General features: G+C 43.8%; 1 pseudogene; it reads left to right on the forward strand.

Annotated features, from left to right (window-relative positions):
* Positions 1 to 2,595: 2,595 nt before the first annotated feature.
* LOC103731889 lies at positions 2,596 to 4,388 on the forward strand (annotated as a pseudogene).
* Positions 4,389 to 7,447: the final 3,059 nt, after the last annotated feature.

Here is a 7,447-nt window from a genome sequence, read left to right on the forward strand (position 1 = left end):
TTTCCTATTTCACATTGATGAGCCTCTGATCTGGTGTAGGCCTTTCTGTATTGAGTTACTATCTGCTTTTCTTCAGCTCTGTAACAAAGACCTCCTCTTTGAAGTCTCATCCACTAGTGGTCTTCACTATGGTCAGTGAGTAAACACAGAGCCTTAGGTTTCAGCCATCTGTCTTGAGCATGTCCCTTGTGCCAAGTGGTGCAGGGCCCTGGGGATAAGGCAGAGAGCAGGAAAGATGTAGCCTAGGATTTCTACTGGGGTTCCTGGAGGGAGACAACAGATAAATCATCACCTGTGAGGAAGAAGACAAGAGCAGCTGGGAACTGTGGCCACAAATGGCTGGGAGACCTGGGATACCCAATCTGAGCAGCGTTTAAGATGCAGTCACAAGAAAGAAGCATCTATTCAAAGCTGGCCAAAGTCATCGCTTGGTGTAAAACCCATCAAACTGGTATAGAAACCCAACCTTGTTCTAGAAGCCAAAAGAAAACCAATAGCAACCCATATAGTCAGGGCTTCAGGGCCAGGGATGGAGTTTGGATTTTATTCCAACTGCAATGGGAAGCCTTTGGAGGGAGCTAGGAGCATGGTGACATGATTCACACATTTAAATAACCAAGACCTGCTCACTGCAGAGAGGATGGGTTTGTGGAGATGATGGAGGCTGTGCAGGAGAGTGATGGGGAACTGGGGCAAATTTGGGCCTCTGGTTACCAGCAGAGCCCCCTCGTAAGGGCCACACTCCTTCAGTCACAGTCCAGGTCTTTGGCAGAACCCCAAGAGAAGAAGACAGTTGCCAAATGGCTGCCTAGCATTACCTAAGTTTTTCTGGAGCCACTTTACCAGATGCCACTTGTGGATGTTGGATAGCCAGGAACAGAGCATGAGGAAGTGGTACAGAGGAATATTAGGAGCCAGTTCACTCTTAATTTCCCTGTTACCAATGAAGAAAAAAGTAATTTTCCTAAATTGAAAGTACAAAACCAGAAGGATCCACCCAGCCCAGCCCCAGAGTAGGGCAGACAAGTGTGCCTCGGCCTCGGCCCTCTCCTACCCTCAGCTTCCTGGTGTCTCAACCCAGGGGCCGGATGTCACATGTCAGTGGAAATAAAACGACATCATGCAAATAACCCAACATAGGCATGCTCTTCTTCAGCACATGAAGCTGGTACCAGGCATGGTTTCCAGTTCAGCCAGAGCAGATGTCCTGGTTGCCCTTCACTTGCCGTTCAATTCCATGATCCTGGTCAGGCTTTGAAGCCCATCCATTCTTACAGAGTTCCTTTTGTGGGCAAGACAGCTCTGAGAAGTTCAATTGTGTTCTGGTCTAGAATCATTTGCCATTCTCCTGTCCCTAACACACAAGTCCCTGTGTGTTGATCTAACCAATTGGTAGTGTTTTGAGTAATACATCATGAGGCCAATGGCGCCTTAACGATGTATTACATTAATATATCATCAAAGCCATGGCATTGTTATGATATATTACTTTAATACATCATCAGAGTGCCACAGCTTTAATGATATATTACGCAAAACCATAGCAACAGCTAGAAAGATCAAGATAAGTTTTATATTTTTTAAACTTATTCTTGGTAAATATAATTTTTTTTTCTTAAGTTTCCACAGTAAAATAGTGTTCAAAGGAAATACGAGACTACAAGTTCTGGCAATGAGTAAATGTCAGGACGTTTTCTTGGTTTACCTTCTCCGCTGTTTACTCTCCCACCATCTGTACCTGCTCTGAAGTTTCTTTTAAAATGCTTTACCTGGGGCTGGAGAGATGGCTTAGTGGTTAAGAGCACAGTCTGCTCTTGCAGTGGACCTGGGTTCTATTCTCGGCACCCACATGGCAGCTAACAACCATATGTAACTCCAGTTCCTCTTCTGACTTCCACAGGCACTGCACGACATGGGTGCACTTACACACATGCAGGAAACACACACATACACATAAAATAAAAATAATAAAATATTTTTTTAATTTAAAAAAATGCCTTATTCAGCCAGGTGTGGCTTGTACTGTAATCCCAGAGACTGAGGCAGGAGGATTGCTGCATGAATTTCAGACCAGCCTGGATAACACAGTGAGACCCTGTCTCAAAAAGACAAAAATATAAAGACACTCGAACCACCATATCTCTAACTTGTCCTGATTGTCATACAAGTGTGCCTGTATGCACATAGACACACAAGAGGAGATATATGTCTTCCATCTGGCAGCCTTGAGCCTTCATTGTTTTAGGCATAGTGAGAATTGGCCAAGAAATGAGAGAAGCAGAACAGAACCAGCTGTAACAGAAAGAGTATAAACAGGGGCTGGAGAGATGGCTCAGTAGTTAGGAGCACTGGCTGCTCTTGCAGAAGACCCAGGTTCAGTTCCCAGCACCCACACTGGGACTAACAATCATCTGTGACTCCAGCTCCAGAGGATCCAACACTTTCTTCTGCCCTCTGAAGGCATTGCACATATATAGTGCACTTACCTACAGGCAACACACACACAAAATAAAAACAAATTTTTTAAAAGTATAAATAAGAATAGGGAAAGTTTTAGGCCACATCTTCAAGGTAAATTTCAACTGTCTAACAATAATGAGGTTTCATTTGCTTAGAAATGATTTGAAGAAAAAGACCCCACCTGCCATGTTGCGGCTTATGCCACTTAAGACAGCACTCACCAGCTTTTTACCTGTGCCTACTCGGCTCTCTCAGGACCAACTTGAAGCTGAGGAAAAAGCAAGATCTCAGAGATCACGCTTAGAATCCTTGTGAACACAAAACACCACCCAACACGAGTGAAGTGGAAGGACAAGAAGACACAGCTACAGTCTCTCATCTTGTCATGTTTTGCACAGACATGACCATGTAAACATGTATGTGATATACACACCCCAGGCTCAGATGGCAGACTTCACTGGTCTCCTCCAGAAAAGAACCTCCCCCGTACGGGTATGGGAAAGGATGGACCTTGCTTGTTAGAGAATTTTGGAGATGGAGGTGCTTTTCCAGAAAAGTATCCACTGGATATGGGGCAAAAGAGAAAAATATCAAATGCACTGGCCATTCAGGTGGATCCTGAAGGGAAAATTAAATACAATACAGTTGCTCAACAAGGACAGTCAAAAGACAAGGTCATTTATACCAAGTATACTGACCTGGTTCCAAGTTATGAATGCAGATGACTCAGACCCGATGAAGAAGCTATCAAAGAGGTAACAGAAAAGACAAGGGTATCCTTAGAGAAATCTGCATTACAGAAGGTCGCTGCAGCCATGCCAGTTCAAACAGCTGACAACTGGCCCTTGCTCGGTACATCCAGTACATGCCATCACATCAAGGAGTGGCTTTCAACTCTGGAGCCAAAGGGTTATTCGGATGGTAGAAATGCAGAAAGATCCAATGGAGCCTCCAAGGTTCAAGATTAATATGAAAATTCCCCCAGAACCACCTTCTCCTCCTGCACTGGAAATGCATTCTCCTAGTAGGAAGATGACTGTGGAGAACAGGAATGGAAGATTCCTCCTTGTGTTTCCACTGGAAGAATGCAAAGGGTTACACAGTTCCATTAGATAAACACTAGCTGCACATGGAAGAGGGCTTCAGACAGTACACGTAAATGAGAACTCTGCCAAACTGGCTGGGGTTTTCTACATGGCTGATCAGAAGGCTCGTGGAACTGTGGAAATGTGCACCAAGCAGAGAGAAAGAGGGCTCAAAAAGAAAAGAAGAAACATCAAGAGAAGCTTAGTGAACTGGCCCAGAAAGCCAGAGAGAGGAGAGCTGGGATTAAAATCCATGTGGAAGAAGAGAACGGAGAGGCATGGGAAAGGGATGAAATCTGGCATGATAGGTGCAAAGAGAGACAGCACAACTGGAATCTCTCCAGGGCAGCCCCCAATAAGAGGTCAAAACTGTAGAGAAATGAAAACTGAGATATCAGTTAAGTTATTGCTCTTGGTGTGCCCAATCCTTGAACTTCCTATGAAATCCAGTATAACCAAAGGTTCTTCAGCCAATCCAAGGATATGGACAGCAGATCTGCAGGTGGAAAAGGTGAAATTTACAATGTTTATGATCAGGCTTGGGGAGGTGGTAAAGATATGGCCTAGAGTATTTATAGACCCAGTGAAAATCTGGACCAGGATATGTATGGTGATGACCTGGAAGCCAGAATAAAGACCAACAGATTTGTTCCTGATAAGGAGTTTTCTGGTTCAGACCAGAGGCAGAGAGGCAGAGAAGGACCAGTCCAGTTTGAGGAAGATCCTTTTGGTTTGGACAAGTTTTTGGAAGAAGCCAAACATCATGGCAGCTCTAAAAGCCCCTCAGATAGCAGTCACCCCAAAGAACATGAGCATGAAGGCAAGAAGAGGAGGAAGGAGTAGACTCTCCAGAGCAAATGAACTTTATTCACAACCCTAATAATGCATGTCATTGGGAAACCCTGTGTAAATGATCAGGATAAAAATCAAATCTGGGTGCCGTATCTCAGCACTACTTTTTATTCTGGGAGATGGGAGATTAAATATTCTACTTTTAATTTTTTTTAAGAATAGGTTGTTTGTGCTTCTCTCTTAGAAAAAATGCTGCCCCCACACACAGAATAAAGACCACTTCCTTTTGTGTGACACTTAATCTGAGGAAAATATTTTGTATAAGAACTTATGAATAAAGTTGTCCCAGCACATGAATAGGATAGTGTTCACACTGAATTATGCTACCAATTGTGCCCTATTGTGCTGCTTTACCTTGGATTAGAGAAGGGAAAGTCTTGTTTAGTATGACTCTATGTTTCAAATAAAAACATTTAGGCCAAAAAAAGAAAGAAATGATTTGAAGAGCAAACATGTGCATCATATAGAAATACACGCATACACACACAGTGGGACCAAACACTGGGATCAAGCAGCTGATCCCAAAACAAGCCTCCTTCAAGAAGACTGAGATTTTTAACAACCATATAGTCTTTAATTCAAGTTGTAAAATTCAGTGCCAGGAATGGTGACATACACCTGTGATGCCAGCATATTGGAGGTACAGGCAGGAGGATTAGGAGTTCAAGGTCATCCTTGGCTACATAGTGAATTCAAGGCCAGCCTGGGGTACATGAGACTCTACTTTAAAAGAGGAGGAGGAGGAGGAGGAGGAGGAGGAGGAAGAGGAGGAGAAATGCTTGGTGTGGTTGCATAGTTGGGACACTGAGACAGCAAAATCATAATCATGAGTTAGAGGCCACAAGAACTTGTCTCAAAAAATAGTAATAAATACTACTAATAATAAATAATCTAGTGGTCATACCTGTAATACCAGCACTCCAAAGACTGAAGCAGGAGAATAAAAAATCCAAGGGCAACTTGAGCTTTATATAGAAACTCAAAAACTGAGCTCCAGAGCCAAGGGCTAGGGACATAGCACAGTAGTATAGTCTAGCATGCACAAGGCCCAGGGTTCCATCCCCAGCACTATAAATAAATACACACAATAAAAGTAAGTTCAGAATCTGTGTTTAGAGAAAGGCAATAAAGTGCCAAATATTTTCAGTTTGCTCTTGAAGGTAACATTTCCAGAAGGGAGTAGATTTCTAGAATTTCTCATAGATGGCCTTATCTCTTGGTGTAGGCCAGTGGTGAAATTCGGCAGCATCCAGATGTCCATGGTGCCCAACATCTCTCTCCACAGCACCGGCTCAGAGCTGTCATGCCAGAGCTGTCTGAATACCTCTCAGGGCAGAAAAGCCTTTTCTCATTTCGAGTGCCTGACCGGGGAATTGAATTCTCCCTCTTTCTTTCTCTCTTCATCTGGGCTGAAGGGCTGCTTCAAGGGAGCCAGCTGCAAGACGACAGATGAGGCCAGAAGTGATGATTCAGCAGCCCCACTTCCACTCCGTGCTCACCTTCAGTTTAGTCTCCATAAGCAGAGAAAGAAAGAAAAGGCCTGGGAAGGGACAAGAAGATTCAGACCAGATCCTCAAATGGGAATGTGAAATCTGTAATAAGGTTGGGCCGAAGAAAAATAAATGTGCCAAATATTTTCAGTTTGCTCTTGAAGGTAACAGGGAAAGCAAGCCTAGTTGCTCAGACACCACACTTAGCCACAGAGCTCCGAGGGCCTGAGAGATTGGAACCAAACAAGGCCTGCAAAGTACTGAGTGGCCCCAGCATACACCAGAGTTCTTTCAGAGCTCATCACTGCACTTGGTGACACTCAAATGCACAGTATATGCTCGCCTCTTCCCAGAGTAGCCACCCCTTCCTCACCTTCTGCACTCAGCCCAAATGCTGCTCCTTTAAAAGTCCAGTCTAAGTCCTACCCTCTCCAGGAAGGCTTCTTGCCTCCCCGTAAGCCCGAGACCTCCAATCCTGATCCTTGCAGTTCATGACTCCTTCACTTATTTCACTTGTCTGCGCACTATCACCTTTCTATACTCTTTCCAATAATTTCAACTTCAAGAACATCAGAGGACTGTGGGAATATTTCAGAGGGTGAGGTGTTTACCAAGCAACCATAAGGACCTGAGTTTGATCCCCAACATACACACAGGGACACACAGACACAGACTACACAGATATATACACACACACACTCACACTCACACACAAACCAGACACAGAGGTGTGCATTTTTAATCTTAGTCCTGGGGAAGCAGATAGATCCCTGGGGCTCACTCAGGCCAGTCAGCTTAGCCTAACTTCAAGCCCTAGGTCCTAGTGAGAGACTCTGTCTCAAAAAAGAAGGTAGACATACAAAAAAGAGAGAAGGTGGACAATGTTTGAGAAATGACACCTAAAATTGACTTCTGGGGCTGGAGAGATGGCTGTGCCCATTAAAAGCACTTCCTCTTCTTCCAGAGGACCTGACTTCAGGTCCCAGCACACTCAGGTCCGGTGTATCACAACTGCCTGTTACTCCAGCTCCAAGTGGGGACACATACACCTGCTCTGGATAAGGTGAGAAGTAGTTGAGGGTAAAGGCACAGCCCTTAGTCAGAAGAACAGGCATGTAACATTCTATATACTTTTCTTGCAAATCACCTTTTATTTTCATTTTTATTGGTAATTGTTTGAAAATCTCATACATGAATATTATATTTGCATTATTTTCATTCTTCCCAGTCCTTCTCCAGTTCCTCCCATGTCCCCCTACTCACTCACAATTTCTTGCCACTGACTGCCTGTATGTAGCTCTTCATCTTGGGGCAGGATCCTGTGACATTCCCCCATCGGCTTTGGAATGTCAATTGGTTTTGTCATTATGCAGATCTCGTTAGACTACCATACCAGCAAAGCACCTTTTATAAAGTAGTTGCTTAATTCAGGGTATCCATAAAGTCAGGAAACACCTTTTATTATATTATTCATTGTAAAGCTAAATGACGTTCTCAGCACCATTATATATATATTTGCCCTGTTTGGACTTTATGGACGAGCTGGTTATACATAGTTAT

The sequence above is a fragment of the Nannospalax galili genome, unplaced genomic scaffold (genome assembly GCF_000622305.1).
Source record: "Nannospalax galili isolate Female #2095 unplaced genomic scaffold, S.galili_v1.0 scaffold113, whole genome shotgun sequence".
NCBI classification, from domain to species: Eukaryota; Metazoa; Chordata; class Mammalia; order Rodentia; family Spalacidae; genus Nannospalax; species Nannospalax galili.